This window comes from Herpailurus yagouaroundi, unplaced genomic scaffold, assembly GCF_014898765.1.
Source record: "Herpailurus yagouaroundi ecotype Mexico unplaced genomic scaffold, PumYag 139, whole genome shotgun sequence".
NCBI lineage: Eukaryota > Metazoa > Chordata > Mammalia > Carnivora > Felidae > Herpailurus > Herpailurus yagouaroundi.
This window is the reverse complement of record NW_024412394.1, coordinates 23,282,923-23,301,715: the sequence shown is the minus strand read 5'-3', so window position 1 is coordinate 23,301,715 and position 18,793 is coordinate 23,282,923. Positions and strand designations below refer to the sequence as shown.

At 38.7% G+C, this 18,793-nt stretch overlaps 1 protein-coding gene and 1 non-coding gene across 3 annotated transcripts in view; one reads left to right on the top strand and one right to left on the bottom strand.

The window, feature by feature from the left end:
- The window catches only part of PRIM2 (DNA primase subunit 2), a 338,721-nt gene that overhangs the window by 108,124 nt on the left and 211,804 nt on the right, over positions 1-18,793 (bottom strand). The window lies entirely within an intron of this gene.
- LOC121030161 (U6 spliceosomal RNA) lies at positions 5,401-5,507 on the top strand. Its single transcript, XR_005790092.1, has one exon. It is a non-coding gene; the product is annotated as a U6 spliceosomal RNA (small nuclear RNA).

Here is an 18,793-nt window from a genome sequence, read left to right as displayed (position 1 = left end):
AATTCCAGACAATTCAGCTCCATGCCCATCACCCATGTTAAATTTAATTCTTTCCTCATGTTTCTCTATAAACTGTTCCTCAAAATGTTTCTTAAATTCACTTTTTCCACTTTGTTCTTATCATTATCACAATAAGACCTAATCTGCTCAACTATCCCATTTCTACTCTCTACCCACTTTAATTAACTGTGTACACTTTCTCCAGATTAATCTTCTGAAAAAAATAATTCCCCTCCCTATTTAAAATTCACTAACGACTGGGGTGCCTGGGTGGCTCAGTCTGTTAAGTATCTGACTTCGGCTTAGGTCATGATCTCAGGGTTCATGAGTTCGAGCCCCAAGTCAGGCTCTGTGCTGACAGCTCAGAGCCTAGAGCCTGCTTTGGATTCTCTCTGCCCCTCCCTCATTCATGCTCTATCTCGCAAAAATAAATAAACATTAAAAAAAATTTTTTTTATTCACTAACGACTTTCTCTTGACTAAAACCAAAGTTCATTTAAAGCAACTTATTGCTTTAAATGATAAGTGCATTCTAGCACTTATCTCTTTCTCCTCTTTTTCTCTCTCCTCACACCCTACTATTTTCCTAAATTAAACCAGAATAGTATTTTGAAAACATTTTTAAGTAGCAAAATCCTCCACTTAAGTGAAATCTTACACAGAATTCTAACACATAAAAGTAGAGGAAGATACAAATAGATGTTAAAGGTGGGGGGCAGGGCACAAATCAGAGAACTCAGCCTCCTTAGGAATTTTTGCCCCCTTTTGCTAATTAAAATCAAGAGCTCCCACGAACACAGCCTGAAATACATTCCATTAATCTATATCCCTTGAAAATTTCCTAAAACAAATTATCTCTGCTGGAATTTGGTCCCTAATTCCCTTCTTTCCCTTTAAATTCCCTCTCCATGACACCTTTTAATAAGCCAGCACAAATTTTATTCTACCTGTAGAAACTTTACTGAGTACTCCATGTCAATCTAACCTCTCTTTCCTATGAATGATTCACACTTACAATATGTAAGAATCTATACCAAACCTTGACTGAATCCTCAATCAATAAAGTACAGAGATGTAACTATACATCTACATACATATATGAAATTGCCATCCACATTCATATGATTTTCCAAAGGTATGTATATAATAGAACCAAATCTGAACTCAGTCCGCCTCTATATCTGTACCCTATATTAGTTCTTTCCAACATTTTTCATGTCACTAAGCACACATAAAATGATATTTGTAAAGCACTCTACAGTAATGGCAGAAACTGCTCACAGTTGAGGCAATTAGCTTTGAGTAACCCAGGTCTAGCCCAGCTTCATCAAGGGTTCAAGGGATCAACATTGGAGGATACTGGAAATTCACTAGCTGTACACCAGATAAGAAACTCTGCTGTACACATTCATTCATTTGGTATATACTAGGACCTGCCATATAACAGGGACTCAAATATATATACGTGTGTGGCTTACTGATAAAGGACAACATTGTTATGTTCAAACTGCCTACAGGAGAAAAATGAGAGCTGAAGATTTTCAATGTCTATATTTTTATAACCAATTTATATAACGCTGGTTCATAATCTTTAGTGTGCATCAATTTCTCCCGGAATTCTTGTTAAATCACAAATGGTGGGACCCACCCCAGAGTCTGATTCAGAGAGCGTGCATTTCTAACAAATTCCCAGGTGATGAAAAAGCTGATGCTGCTGGGATAGGTCTTGGGAGAACCACTGGTCTTAAAAACAAAAACCTAAGCAATAAATATGACCCATACTTACACCACCACCCTCAGCCAACTATTTAATCCTTTGGTAGTCAAATTTTGATAACATAAGTCTGTTTTAAGTCATGATGCAAGCTGGATTCTAGAACAAAAGATAAGGTTTTTAAACAGTGCTAAATGTTCCTTGACCCAATTATAACAACACGTAGTAGACCTTACGTATGCAATCAACAGGGACAGGAATTTCAGCAACATAAAATGTTCATGAGATACATATTGTGCTTAATATCCAATAGAGCCCGGTCAAAGCAATTCAGAACAACAATACTATAAGCAATCTGATTAAGAGGACACATTGCTTTTAATTTATTAGAAGAATTATCTAGTCCAATTTAATTCTTAAAGCTAGTGGCTGATACAATTTAATATTTAAGTTCCAAGTGAAAGAGTATTTTAGGGGTATGTTCTTTTCAGGCTTTAAATAGAGGTTTGATTAATTCTATCTCTTACACACAGGGTGAGGCTTTTTCTCAGGTAGACTGGCATGTAAATTAAAATTACAAGTAAGAACAACTCGCATAAAACTATCCTGTAATTAATTATATCTATTTTACTTCCATAAAGCATAGGTGCATTTACTTTATGAATTTAAGAAATTGTTTATGGAATAAGGCATTTAAAACTTCAAATACCTCTTATAGAATCATTCACAAATCCAAAGAATCCAATTTGGCAACCTAAATGCAATTAAAAATTTTTTTAATGTTTATTTAGTTTTTGAGAGACAGAGAGAGACAGAACCCGAGTGGGGAAGGGGCAGAGACAGAGGGAGACACAGAATATGAAGCAGGCTCCAGGCTCTGAGCTGTCAGCACAGAGCCCCATGCAGGACTCAAACCCACGAACTATAAGATTATGACCTCAGCTGAAGTCGAATGCTTAACCAACTGAGCCATCCAGGCACCCCTCTAAATGCAATTTTAAAATGTCCTCACGCCCCAGTGACAAGGGTAACTGAAAAAGCTTTTGTTTTTCAAGTGAACCAACACTCACTTTTTCCATGGACACATAAATCCACAGCTCTTCATAGAACACTTCTTCTTAAAGAATGGAGGGCTGACTAAACAGCTTCTGCACAACAAAGGAGAGAATGGCAAGAACAGCAAGAGAGGCAGATACAAGGTAACTAACAAAGGGAATCCCCAACTGGAATGCTGCGGTGGGGAGGGAAAGCATTGAGGGACCAGAAGCAGGTCACCTGCCCTGGAACACAAGAAAAAGAAAAAAAAAAAAAAGGCCTAATTTAAAAGAACAATGAGCATATAAAAGAGCCATCCCTATAACACTGCCAAAGGGCAGCAGTGCTGCTGGAACTCTCTGTGGCTCTGAGGGACTGGTGAAGACCATGGTTTACACTTTCCCTCTACCTTGAGAGGGCAGAATGGGGCAGGGTCTGGTCCCAACAGACAGCTTGCTGCCTTATCCAGCACCATGTCCCTAGCCCACATCAGCCCCTGAAGGACCAGGGAAAAGAAAAGAATCCGTGGTTTCAAAGGGCACCTAGCGTATAAAAAAGCCAGCTCTAGAACTTGGCCAAATGGTGGGAAAGAACTCTCTCCAGGTTAGAGTGGCTGGCAAGAGCCTTGGTTTATATTCCCCCTTCATCCAGATGATGTGAAAGGGGGCAGGGTCCGCACATCCTAACTGACCTGCCACCTCAGTGAGTCCTGGTACCCTGGCCTACACCAGTCCTAGCCATTCCACCGAGGTGGCCCCAGGGCAGTGCACACATGGACACCCCTAAACACTCCAGGTTCATGCCACATCAGATTCAGGCAGCTTGCTGGGACACATCCAGTGCAGAGCACTCTGGGGCCTCCCAGCCAACACCTGCCTCAGTTCCAGCCATGTGACAGGGTGCACCCTGTGCAGAACACCCAGGACACCCAACCCAGGGGCATCTGGCTGGCTCTGTCAGTGGAGCACATGACTTGATCTCAGGGTTGTGGTCTTGAGCCCCATGCTGGGTATAGAGATCACTTAAAAAAAAAAAATCTTAAAAAAAAAAACTCCTATTATTATTTTTTTTTCAAAGGACACTCAACCCATCCTCTGCTCCAGCTACCCTGCAGGGCCCTCCCTGCACTTAGCAGCCTGGGTTACCGTGACTTATACCCACTTCAGTTTCAGCTATCCTCCCAGGGTACCCTCAGTGTGGAGAAACCCAGAATCCCCGGGTTGCATCCACCCCAGCATTGGCTGTCCTGCCAGGGTACCCTTTGCATGGAGGGCCCAGGGACCACAGTGACCCATAACTACTTCAGCTTTAGCTATAATGGCAGGGTTTCCTCTGTGCAGAGCGCCCCAGGACTACCCCAGCCTGTGCCCACTTCAGCTGCAGCTGTCCTGCCAGGGCATCCTTTGCATAGAGAGCCTTAGGACAAACCCCAGCCTAGGCACACATGGGCCACACAAATAATGACCATACATAAAATCATTTCTTCAAGTTTAGAAGCAGCTGTCCCACCTAATTCATAGAAACAAACACAGAGAGTAGAGCAAACTGGAGGGATGAAGGAATATGCTTCCCCCAAAACACAAAACAAAACCTCAGAAAAATAAATGAAAAAGAATAATCCTGATAAATAGTTTAAAGTAATGATCATAATAATATTCACTGGAATGGAGAGGAGTATGGAATAACTCAGTAAGACCTTTAACAATAAGAGAGAAAATATAAGAAAGAACCAATCAGACTTGAAGAATACAATAACTGAAACAAAAAAATATACTTGAGGGAGGCCAGAGTAGATTACTGGATGTAGAAGAATAGATCTGTTATCTGAAAGACAAGATAATGGAAAGTACCAAGGCTGAGAAGCAAAAAGAAAAAAAGAGTTTTATAAAATGAGGATAGGTTAAGGGATATCTTGGACAAAATTAAGTGCTCATTCACATTATAGAGGGCCCCAATGGAGAAGACAGAGAAGGGGGCAAAAAACGTATATGAAAAAATAATAGCTGAAAATATCCCTAATCTATAAGAAAAAATAGACCTCCAGGTTCAAGAACCACAGAGAGTTTCAAACAAGTTGAACACATGGAGGCCCATGCCATGAAATATAATAATTAAAATATTAAAGTTTAAAGATAAAGAGAGAATTTTAAAAGCAGCGAAAGAGGGGCGCCTGGGTGGCGCAGTCGGTTAAGCATCCGACTTCACCCAGGTCACGATCTCGCGGTCCGTGAGTTCGAGTCCCGCGTCGGGCTCTGGGCTGATGGCACAGAGCCTGGAGCCTGTTTCTGATTCTGTGTCTCCCTCTCTCTCTGCCCCTCCCCCGTTCATGCTCTGTCTCTCCCTGTCCCAAAAATAAATAAACATTGAAAAAAAAAATTAAAAGCAGCGAGAGAAACAATAAGTTATATACAAGAGAAATCACATAAAGCAATCAGCTGATTTTTCAGCAGAAATTTTGCAGGCCAGAAAGGAATGGCATGATGTATTATTCAAAGTGCTAAAAGTAAAAAAACCTGTGATCAAGAATACTCTATCCAGCAAGATTATCATTTAGCAATGAAAAAGAAATAGTTAAAAAAAAAAAAAGTTTCCCAAATGAAAGTTAAAGAAGTTTATCACCACCAAACTGGCCTTAGAAGAAATGTTATAGAGTGCTCGCTTTGGCAACACATATACTAAAACTGGAATGATACAGAGAAGATTAGCATGGCCCCTATGCAAGGATGACACGCAAATTTGTGAAGTGTTCCATATTTTTTTTAACAGAAGACCATGGGGGAGGGGAAGGGAAAAAAAAGTTAGGGAGGGAGGCAAACCTTAAGAGAGTCTAAAAAACTGAGAATAAACTAGGGTTGATAGGGAGTGGAAAGGAGGGGCAAGTGGATGATGGGCACTGAGGAGGGCATCTATTGGGATGGGCACTGGGTGTTGTATAGAAACCAATTTGACAATAAATTTCATATTAAAAAAAAATAAAATAAAATGTCCTAAATGTAAGGTTGCTCTAATACATAAAAAAAAAAAAAAAAAACAGAAAAGAAAGAAATGTTATACAGACCACTTTAGAAGAGGCCATAATTAGACATATGAATAAATAGAAAATAGGTGAATAAACAGATTTAAAATATGATTCTCTCTCTCTCTCTCTCTCTCTCTCTCTCTCTCTATATATATATATATATATGGTAGAAAAGGGAGTTTGAAGATGGCAGCGTAGGAGGACGCTAGGCTCACCGCGCGTCCTGCTGATCACTTAGATTCCACCTACACCTGCCTAAATAACCCAGAAAACCGCCAGAGGATTAGCAGAACGGAGTCTCCGGAGCCAAGCGCAGATGAGAGGCCCACGGAAGAGGGTAGTAAGGGAGGGGAGGCGGTGCGCGCTCCACGGACTGACGGGAGGGGGCAGAGGGGCAGCCCGCCTGCCAGGCAGAGCCCCCGAGTCTGGCTTGCAAAAGCCGAAGGGCCTGACGGAGTGTGTTCCGACAGCAAGCGGGACTTGACATCTGGAAGGTTATACGCTAACATGTCTGCTCAGAGAACGGGAGGGCTGGAGGACAACGGGAGGGAGAGTTGTTGAGCCCCAGACAACAGAGCTCAGCTTGTCAGGGAACAAAGGCTCTTGCCACTGCCATCTCCCTCACCCATCCCCCAGCCAAAATCCCAAAGGGAACCAGTTCCTGCCAGGGAACTTGCTTGTTCTGCGCAAACACCCAAGGCTGTGCATCTGTGCATCCATCCTTCCGACAGGTCTCCCTCCCTCCGGGTGCCACAGGGCCACTCCTGAAAAGGACCACTGAAGGCAAAGCAAGCTGAGTCTACCCCTCCCACCCCTGTGCACCTCGCCGATCCACCCCAGCTAATATGCCAGATCCCCAGCACCACAAGCCTGGCAGTGTGCAAGTAGCCCAGACGGGCCACGCCACCCCAGAGTGAATCCCGCCCCTAGGAGAGAGGAAGAGAAGGCACACGCCAGTCTGACTGTGGCCCCAGTGGTGGTCTGGGGGCAGACATCAGGTCTGACTGCGGCCCCACCCACCAACGCGAGTTATTCAAGACAGCACAGGGGAAGTGGCCCACAGTTCCGCACCCCTCCAGGGACTATCCAAAATGAGGAAATGGAAGAATTCCACTCAAAAAAACATCCAGGAAATAACAACAGCTAACGAACTGATCAAAAATGATTTAAACAATATAACAGAAAGTGAATTTAGAATAATAGTCATAGGGGCGCCTGGGTGGCGCAGTCTGTTAAGCGTCCGACTTCAGCCAGGTCACGATCTCGCGGTCCGTGAGTTCGAGCCCCGCGTCAGGCTCTGGGCTGATGGCTCAGAGCCTGGAGCCTGTTTCAGATTCTGTGTCTCCCTCTCTCTCTGCCCCTCCCCCGTTCATGCTCTGTCTCTCTCTGTCCCAAAAATAAAAATAAACGTTGAAAAAAAAAATTTAAAAAAAAAAAAAAAAGAAGAATAGTCATAAAATTAATCACTGGGCTTGAAAACAGTATAAAGGACAGCAGAGAATCTCTTGCTACAGAGATCAAGGGACTAAGGTACAGCCAGGAGAAGCTAAAAAATACTATCAATGAGCTACAAAATAAAATAGAGACAACTACGGCTCGGATTGAAAAGGCAGAGGAGTGAATAGGTGAACTAGAAGATAAAATTATGGAAAAAGAAGAAGCTGAGAAAAAGAGAGATAAAAAACTCCAGGAGTATGAGGGGAAAAATAGAGAACTAAGTGATGCACTAAAGAGAAATAATCTACGCATAATTGGGATTCCGGAGGAGGAAGAGAGAAGGAAAGGTGCTGAAGGGGTACTTGAAGAAATAATAGCTGAGAACTTCCCTGAAGTGGGGAAGGAAAAAGGCATTGAAATCCAAGACGCACTGAGAACTCCCTTCAGACGTAACTTGAATCAATCTTCTGCACGACATATCATAGTGAAACTGGCAAAATACAAGGATAAAGAGAAAATTCTGAAAGCAGCTAGAGATAAATGTGCTCTAACATATAAAGGGAGACCTATAAGACTCGCGACCGACCTCTCTACTGAAACTTGGCAGGCCAGAAAGGAATGGCAGGAAATCTTCAATGTGATGAACAGAAAAAATATGCAGCCGAGAAACCTTTATCCAGCAAGTCTGTCATTTAGAAGAGAAGGACAGATAAAGGTCTTCCCAAACAAACAAAACCTGAAGGAATTCGTCACCACTAAACCAGCCCTCCAAGAGATCCTAAGGGGGACCCTGTGAGACAAAGTACCAGAGACATCGCTACAAGCATGAAACCTACGGACATCACAATGACTCTAAACCCATATCTTTCTATAATAACACTGAATGTAAATGGATTAAATGCGCCAACCAAAAGACAGAGGGTATCAGAATGGATAAAAAAACAAGACCCATCTATTTGCTGTCTACAAGAGACTCATTTTAGACCTGAGGACACTTTCAGATTGAGAGTGAGGGGATGGAGAACTATTTATCATGCTACTGGAAGCCAAAAGAAAGCTGGAGTAGCCATACTTATATCAGACAAACTAGACTTTAAATTAAAGGTTGTAACAAGAGATGAAGAAGGGCATTATATAATAATCACAGGGTCTATCCATCAGGAAGAGCTAACAATTATAAATGTCTATGCGCCGAATACGGGACCCCCAAATATATAAAACAATTACTCACATACATAAGCAACCTTATTGATAACAATGTGGTAATTGCAGGGGACTTTAATACCCCACTTACGACAATGGATAGATCATCTAGACACACGGTCAATAAAGAAACAAGGGCCCTGAATGATACATTGGATCACATGGACTTGACAGATATATTTAGAACTCTGCATCCCAAAGCAACAGAATATACTTTCTTCTCAAGTGCACATGGAACATTCTCCAAGATAGATCACATACTGGGTCACAAAACAGCCCTTCATAAGTTTACAAGAATTGAGATCATACTATGCATACTTTTGGACCACAATGCTATGAAGCTTGAAATCAACCACAGGAAAAAGTCTGGAAAACCTCCAAAAGCATGGAGGTTAAAGAACACCCTACTAAAGAATGAATGGGTCAACCAGGCAATTAGAGAAGAAATTAAAAAATATATGGAAACAAACGAAAATGAAAATACAACAATCCAACGCTTTGGGATGCAGCGAAGGCAGTCCTGAGAGGAAAATACATTGCAATCCAGGCCTATCTCAAGAAACAAGAAAAATCCCAAATACAAAATCTAACAGCACACCTAAAGGAAATAGAAGCAGAACAGCAAAGACAGCCTAAATCCAGCGGAAGAAGAGAAGTAATAAAGATTAGAGCAGAAATAATATAGAATCTAAAAAACTGTAGAGCATATCAATGAAACAAAGAGTTGGTTTTTTTGAAAAAATAAACAAAATTGAGAAACCTCTAGCCAGGCTTCTCAAAAAGAAAAGGGAGATGACCCAAACAGATAAAATCATGAATGAAAATGTAATTGTTACAACCAATCCCTCAGATACAAGCAATTATCAGGGAATACTATGAAAAATTACATGCCAACAACAAACTGGACAACCTGGAAGAAATGGACAAATTCCTAAACACCCACACGCTTCCAAAACTCAATCAGGAGGAAATAGAAAGCTTGAACAGACCCATAAGCAGCGAAGAAATTGAATCAGTCATCAAAAATCTCCCAACAAATAAGAGTCCAGGACCAGATGGCTTCCCAGGGGAATTCTACCAGACGTTTAAAGCAGAGATAATACCTATTCTCAAGCTATTCCAAGAAATAGAAAGGGAAGGAAAACTTCCAGACTCATTCTAGGAAGCCAGTATTACTTTGATTCCTAAACCAGACAGAGACCCAGTAAAAAAAGAGAACTACAGGCCAATATCCCTGATGAATATGGATGCAAAAAGTCTCATTAAGATACTAGCAAATCGAATTCAACAGCATATAAAAAGAATTATTCACCATGATCAAGTGGGATTCATTCCTGGGATGCAGGGTTGGTTCAACATTCACAAATCAATCAACGTGATACATCACATTAATAAAAGAAAAGATAAGAACCATATGATCCTGTCAATTGATGCAGAAAAGGCCTTTGACAAAATTCAGCATCCTTTCTTAATAAAAACCCTCTAGAAAGTCGGGATAGAAGGAACATACTTAAACATCATAAAAGCCATTTATGTAAAGCCCACAGCTAACATCATCGTCAATGGGGAAAACCTGAGAGCTTTCCCCCTGAGATCAGGAACACGACAGAGATGTCCACTCTTACCGCTGTTGTTTAACATAGTGTTGGAAGTTCTAGCATCAGCAATCAGACAACAAAAGGAAATCAAAGGCATCAAAATTGGCAAAGATGAAGTCAAGCTTTCACTTTATGCAGGCGACATGATACTATACATGGAAAATCCGACAGACTCCACCAGAAGTCTGCTAGAATTGTACATGAATTTAACAAAGTTGCAGGATACAAAATCAATATGCAGAAATCAGTTGCATTCTTATACACTAATAATGAAGCAACAGAAAGACAAATAAAGAAACTGATCCCATTCACAATTGCACCAAGAAGCATAAAATACCTAGGGATAAATCTAACCAAAGATGTAAAAGATCTGTATGCTGAAAACTATAGAAAGCTTATGAAGGAAATTCAAGAAGATATAAAGAAATGGAAATACATTCCGTGCTCACAGACTGGAAGAATAAATATTGTCAAAATGTCAATACTACCCAAAGCTATCTACACATTCAATGCAATCCCAATCAAAATTGCACCAGCATTCTTCTCGAAACTAGAACAAGCAATCCTAAAATTCATATGGAACCACAAAAGGCCCCGAATAGCCAAAGTAATTTTGAAGAAGAAGACCAAAGCAGGAGGCATCACAATCCCAGACTTTAGCCTCTACTGCAAAGCTGTAATCATCAAGACAGCATGGTATTGGCACAAAAACAGACACATAGACCAATGGAATAGAATAGAAACCCCAGAACTAGACCCACAAACGTATGGCCAACTCATCTTTGACAAAGCAGGAAAGAACATCCAATGGAAAAAAGACAGTCTCTTTCACAAATGGTGCTGGGAGAACTGGACAGCGACATGCAGAAGAATAAAACTAGACCACTTTCTCACGCCATTCACAAAAATAAACTCTAAATGGATAAAGGACCTGAATGTGAGACAGGAAACCATCAAAACCTTAGAGGAGAAAGCAGGAAAAGACCTCTCTGACCTCAGCCGTAGCAATCTCTTACTCGACACATCCCCAAAGGCAAGGGAATTAAAAGCAAAAGTGAATTACTGGGACCTTATGAAGATAAAAAGCTTCTGCACAGCAAAGGAAACAACCAACAAACCTAAAAGGCAACCAATGAAATGGGAAAAGATATTTGCAAACAACATATGGGACAAAGGGCTAGCATCCAAAATCTATAAAGAGCTCACCAAACTCCACACCCAAAAAACAAATAATCCAGTGAAGAAATGGGCAGAAAACATGAATAGACACTTCTCTAAAGAAGACATCCGGATGGCCAACAGGCACATGAAAAGATGCTCAACATCACTCCTCATCAGGGAAATACAAATCAAAACCACACTCAAATATCACCTCATGCCAGTCAGAGTGGCCAAAATGAACAAATCAGGAGACTATAGATGCTGGAGAGGATGTGGAGAAACGGGAACCCTCTTGCACTGTGGGTGGGAATGCAAACTGGTGCAGCCACTCTGGAAAACAGTGTGGAGGTTCCTCAAAAAGTTAAAAATAGACCTACCCTATGACCCAGCAATAGCACTGCTAGGAATTTACCCAAGGGATAAAGAAGTACTGATGCATAGGGGCACTTGTACCCTAATGTTTATAGCAGCACTCCTAACAATAGCCAAATTATGGAAAGAGCCTAAATGTCCATCAACTGATGAATGGATAAAAAAAATTGTGGTTTATATACACAATGGAGTACTACGTGGCAATAAGAAAGAATGAAATATGGCCCTTTGTAGCAACGTGGATGGAACTGGAGAGTGTGATGCTAAGTGAAATAAGCCTAGCAGAGAAAGACAGATACCATATGGTTTCACTCTTATGTGGATCCTGAGAAACTTAACAGAAACCTATGGGGGAGGGGAAGGAAAAAAAAAAAGAAAAAGAGGTTAGAGTGGAAGAGAGCCAAAGCATAAGAGACTTAAAAACTGAGAACAAACTGAGGGTTGATGAGGGGTGGGAGGGAGGGGAGGGTGGGTGATGGGTATTCAGGAGGGCACCTTTCGGGATGAGCACTGGGTGTTGTATGAAAACCAATTTGACAATAAACTTCATTAAAAAAAAAAAGAAAAGAAAAGGGAGTTTAAAAAAATTTTTTTTGAATGTGTTCACACTTAAGTGACCATCAACTTAATATAGACTGCTATATACTTAGGATGTTATACAGAACTTCATGGTAACCACAAAACCAAAACCTACAACAGATACACAAAAAATAAAGAGAAAGCCATGGGGCGCCCGGGTGGCTCAGTCAGGTAAGCATCTGACTTCGGCTCTGGTCATGATCTCGTGGTTCATGAGACTGAGTCCAGCACTGGGATCTCTGCTGTCAGCGTAGAGTCTGCATAAGATGCTCCATATCCAGCTCTCTGTCCCTCCCCCACTTGTGTGCTTTCTCCCTCTCACAATAACAAATAAACATTAATAAATAAAGAGAAAGCCAAATGTAGCTTTTGGTCAGCAACCACAATGAAAGGGAACAAGAGAAGAAAAAAGCAAAGAGAAGAACTAGAGAAACAACTGGAAAAAATGAACAAAATGACTATAAATACATACGTGTCAATAATTACTTTAAATGTAAATGGACTGAACACTCCAATCAAAAGATACAGGTGGCAGTATTAAAAAACAAAACAAAACCAAAAAACCCCACAAGACCCATCTATAACGTACCTACAAGAGATTCACTTCAGAGCTAAAGACACATACAGACTGAAAGCGATGGGATTGAAAGAGACAGTTCATGAAAATGAAAGAGAAAATAAAACCAGGGTAGCATTACTTACATCAGACAAAATAGGTATTAAAACAAAGACTGTAACAGGATATAAGCAGGGGCATTACATAATGATAAAGGGATCAATCCAACAAGAGGACATAACAATTGTACATATCTATGCACTCAACATTAGGCACCTAAATATACAAAACAAATATTAACAGAAATAAAGGGAGTAATTGACAGTAATGCAATAATAGTAAGGAACTTTAAAACCTCATTTATATCACTGTGTAAATCTTTCTGGCAGAAAATCAATACGGAAATAGGGTCTTTGAATGACATATTAGACCAGATGGATATAACATATACAGATCCAAAAACAACAGAATACACATTCTTTTCAAGGGCACATGGAACATTCTCCAGGATATGTTAGGCCACATAACAAATCTCAATAAATCTAAGAAGACTGAAAGCATAACATGCATCTTTTCCAACCACAACCACAGCATGACAATGGAAATCACAAGAAAAAAACTGGAAGAAACACAAATACATGGAACTAAACATGACACTAAGTAACCAATGGGTTAACAAAGAAATGAAAGTAGAAATAATAAAATACATGGAGACAGATGAACGTAAAATCACAATGATCCAAAATCTTTGGGATGCAGCTAACGCAGTTCTAAGAGGAAAATATATAACTATACAAGCGTACCTCAAGAAATAAGAAAAAGCTCAAACAATCTAAACTTACACCTAAAGGATCTACAAAAAGAACAAAGTCTAAGGTAGAAAGAAGGAAATCATAAAGATATGAGCACAAATTAAAGACACAGAGACTTAAAAAAAGGAAAAAAAACATACAAAAGATCAATGAAACCAAGAACTGATTCTTTGAATAGAAATACAAAATTAATAAACCTTGACCTAGTCTTACCAAAAAAGGGAAAGAGAGAGAGAGAGAGAGAGAGAGAGAGAGAGAGAGAGAGAGAAAGGACCCAAATAATCAGAAACAAAAGAGGAGAAATAATAACCAACTAACCAACAGCACAGAAATACAAAGGATTATAAGAGACTACTATAAAAAATTATATGCCAAGAAACTGGACAACCTAGAAGAAGTAGAAAAATTCCTACAAACATACATTCTCCCAAAAATGAATCCGGAGGAAATAAAAAATATGAACAGACCAATTACTAGTAATTAAACTTAATCAATACTCAAAAAACTACAAAAAAAAAAAAATAAGTAAGTAAAAGTCCAGGACTAGATGGATTCACAGATGAATTCTATCAAACATTTAAATTAGAGTTAATACCTAGTCTCAAACTAATCCAAAAAAATAGAAGAGGAAGGAAAGCTTTCAAATGCAGTCTAGGAGGCCAGGATTACCCTGATACCAAAACCAAACACACCATTAGAAAAAAAATAAACCTACAGGCTAATATCTCTGACAAACACAGATGCAAATATCCTCAAAATATTACCAAGCTGCACTTAACAATACATTAGAGCAATCATTCACCATGATCAAGTGGGATTTATTGCAGTGATGCAAAAATGTCTCAACATTTACAAATCAATGTGATACATCTTATTAATGAAGAATAAAAATGCTATGACCAACTCAATAAATGCAGAAAATGCATTTGACTAAATTCAATATCCAATCATGATAAAAACTTTCTCAACAAAATAAGTTTGGAGGGGGTACCGCAACATAATAAAGGCGATATGTGAAAAACCCACAGCTAACATCATACTCAACAGTGAAAAAAAGCTTTTCCTCTAGGATCAGAAACAAGACAAGGATGTCTACCCTCATCACTCTTATTCAGCAAAGTACTGGAAGTTGTACCCACAGAAAACAGACAAGAAAAAAGAAATAAAAGACATCCGTATATGTAAGGAAGAAATTAAACTATCACTATTGGCAGATGACATGATACTAGACATAGAAAACCCTAAACACACCACCAAAGAACCACTGGAGGTAATATATGAATTCAGTAGGGGCACCCATGTGGTCCTGTCGGTTAAGTGTCTAACTCTCGGTTTCAGCTCAGGTCATGATCTAGAGTTCATGAGTTCGAGCCCTGCATCGGGCTCCCTGTTGACGGTTTAGAGCTGCTTGGCATTCTCTTGTCTTCCTCTCTCTCAAAAATAAGTAAAATTTTTTAAAAATAAATGAATTCAGTAAAATTGCAAGACACAAAATTAATACACAGAAACCAGATGCATTTCTATTCACTAACAGCCAAGTGGCAAAAAGAGAAATTAAGAAAACAATTGCATTTACAAATGCACCAAACAGAATAAAATACCTAGGAATAAATATAGCCAACAAGGTGAAAGACTTATACTCTGAAAATTGTAAAACACTGATGAAAGAAATGAAAACCAACACAACAAATGGAAAGATATTTCATGCTTATGGACTGGAAGAATTAATATTGTTAAAATACCCATTCTACCCAAAGCAATCTACAGAGTCAGTGAAATCCCTATCAAAATACCAATAACATTTTTCACAGAAGTGGAACAAATTTTCCTAATATTTGTATGGAACCACAAAAGACCCTGCACCACCAAAGTAATCTTTAGAAAAACAACAAAGCTAGAGGTATCACAATCCCAGATTTTAAGATATACTACAAAGCTGTAGTAATCAAAACAATATGGACCTGGCACAAAAACAGATACATAGATGAGTGGAACAGAATAGAGCCCAGAAATACACCCACATTTATATGATCAATTAATCTACGACAAAGGAGGCAAGAATATACAATGGGGAAAAGATAGTCTCTGCAATAAATGGTGTGGGGAAAATTGGAGATCTACGTGCAAAAGAATGAAACTGGGTCACTTTCTTACACCGTGCACAAAAATAAATTCATAAAGGAGTAAAGATCTTAAATGTGAAACCTGAAACCATAAAAATCCTAGAAGAGAACACAAGCAGGAATTTGACATTGGCCTTGGCAACATTTTTCTAGAAGATCTCCTAAGGCAAGGGAACAAAAGCAAAAATAAACTACTGGGACTACATTAAAATAAAAGGCTTTGCACAGCAAAGGAAACCATCAACGAAACAAAAAGTCAACCCACTGAACCTATTGCAAATGATGTATCCAACAAGGGGTTAATATCCAAAATATAGAAAGAACTTCTACAACCCCACATCCCCCAAAACAAGTAATTCAATTAAAAATAGGGCAGAGAACCTTATCAACATTTTTCCAAAGATGACATACTGATGGCCAACAGACACATGGGAAGATGTTCAACATCACTAATCATCAGAAAGATACAAATCAAAAACAATGAGATATCACCTCACACCTGTAATAATGGCTAGTATCAAAATGATGAGAAATAACAAATGTTAACAAAAATGTGAAGAAAAATAATCCCTCATGCACTGCTGGTGGAAATGTAAACTGGTACAGCCAGTGTGGTAAAGAGTATGGAGTTTCCTAAAAAAATCAAAAACAGAATTACCCTATGACCCAGTTACTTCACTTCTGGGTATTTATCCAAAGAAATGCCAACAATAATTTTTTTTAATGTATATATCCCTATGTTTATTGCAATATTATTTACAATAGCCAAGATACGGAAGCAGCCCAAGTGTCCATCGATAGATGAACAGATAAAGTGGTGTGTGTGTGTGTGTGTGTGTGTGTGTGTGTGTGCGCGCGCGCGCACGCATGCGTATACATGCATTATAGAAAATTACTCAGCCATAATAAAGGATGAGATCCTGCCATTTGTGACAGCATGGATGGACCTAGAGGTTACTATGCTAAGTGAAATAAAACAGAGACAAATACCACATGATTTAACTTATGTGTGTAATCTAAAATCAAAACAAATAAACAAACAAATGAAAAGCAGACTCAAACCTATAAATAGAGAAAACAATTTGCTGCTTGCCAGAAGAGAGGGGAGTTGGAATGAGCAAAATGAGTGAATGGGAGTGGGAGATACAGGTTTCCAGCTATGGAAGAAATACATCATGGGAACAAAAGGTAGAGCACAAGGAATATAGCCAGTAATATCATAATAGATTATAAGTATATTTGTGGTGAGCATGGCATAAGCTTAAGTTTGCTGAATTGCTATGTTGTATACCTGAAATTAAGGTAACATCACGTGTCAACTATACTCAAAAAAAGGCTTTATTTTTACATTTTTAATATATCATAAATATTCATACTCAATATAATTAAGTCCAAGAATAAAAACCCTACCTTATGAAACTAATATTTTGGGAGTCAGGTATGCCCTAAAATAATTACTCTGCAAGGTCATTCATAACACCAGAATATTCCTCTTGGAAATGGTTGATATTTTAATACAAAAACCCCTTATCCTGTAGTACAATATGCACCCAAATAAAAATGGTATTCAAATATACTGACAAGGTAAAATCCAAAAAGAAGCCTGAAAACAGCAATTTAAAAATGACAACATCCCCAAATCTCAACAATTCCCAAATTAGCTGGCCAGAGAAAAAAGCCCTCAGTGAATAAATAGTAAATAATGAAATAATTATCAAATAATAAAAACAAATAAGAGAAGCATGAACAATGCTTTGACTACCTTTCCCTCATTTCCTGTTCAGTGTACATTATTTTCCTTCCCTACCTCTGTATTCATCCATGTCATTCACTTCTTTCAAATCCTAATTCAAGACTGATGTTCAAGAAACACTAACACGATCCACTTTAATAACTTCCTCTAGCAATACTTTCCTTTCACCAATCATGTTTTGTAATTGCTTTCTTGTTACTTCTATCTTTCAACTCACCTTATTACCAAGCAAATGGAAATCCTAAAGCAAAAACATTTTTAAAAAATTAATGTTGGCCCATAATCAGAAATCCTTATTTAAAGAAGCCAAATTCATTTGAACCAAGTGGAAATGCAGGTGGAAATTTCGTTCAAACTATTTCTCTTTGTCAGTAAACCTTCATAACATCCCAGATTCATTATGCAACTTTAGGAAATATTCAAGCTTATGAAATTATGTATATCTAACTAAACTACAGTTATCAACTGACTATACAAAGATGACCTAACCCCAGTCAGAAATTACCTATCTAGCAATACCACCTCTTACTGGCCTACTAATCCATCCATCTTTAGTAATTATGTTCAAATAAAAGCCTGTATCTACAGACTTCATCTCTAGCCACAATTCTACTTTTACAGTTCAGATTTCTACCACCTAGAGCAGAGGCTACACTCTCTTACCTAACATTTCTCTTGAAACACAATCCACTCAACATGGAATTCCCTTGCAACTTGACCTGGCAAATATGACATCTCCACTGCATAACACATTCAGTTACTATTCTCCTTCCTGTCAGCCGCTTCCTATGTTTTACTACAGAATCCTGTGACCATCTCAACCATGGCAATTATCATACTGAATTTGTATATTTGCACTTATGTTTTTTCCAGGAGGCTACAAAGTCCTCATAAACAAGGGCTATGTCTTTTTTTGCAGTATCTCCAGAACACTTACCCATGATGAAATAAAATCTGTTGAGTAATCAATGCAAAGTAAATGGATTAAGTATGTTAGTGTATACACACACACACACACACACACACACACATATGCATATTTCTTTGTACTTTTAATGAGAATCAGAATTTGACTACTATATTTTGTATATAACTGTAACTGAAACTATATTTCTGGACATTAAATAATAGTGATGATAACTGGTTACCACTTCCTTTGTAGTTATATATTCTTCCAACCTATAATTTTGATTTAGAAAAATACATGTAAGACAACAAATTTGGTTAGCTACTAAAATAACTGTTAATATTTCATAACTTGTTAGAAATATACTGCTACCTAAAAAAGAAACAAAAAAAGTATTTTCTCATACACAAAGCCACTTTTTAAAGCTTAGGCAGAATCTACCATGTATTCACAGTGCAGTGATAACAGCACTGTGGCTCAACAGCTAACATCTAACATCTAACAGCTTCCAGGTCTTGTGCTAA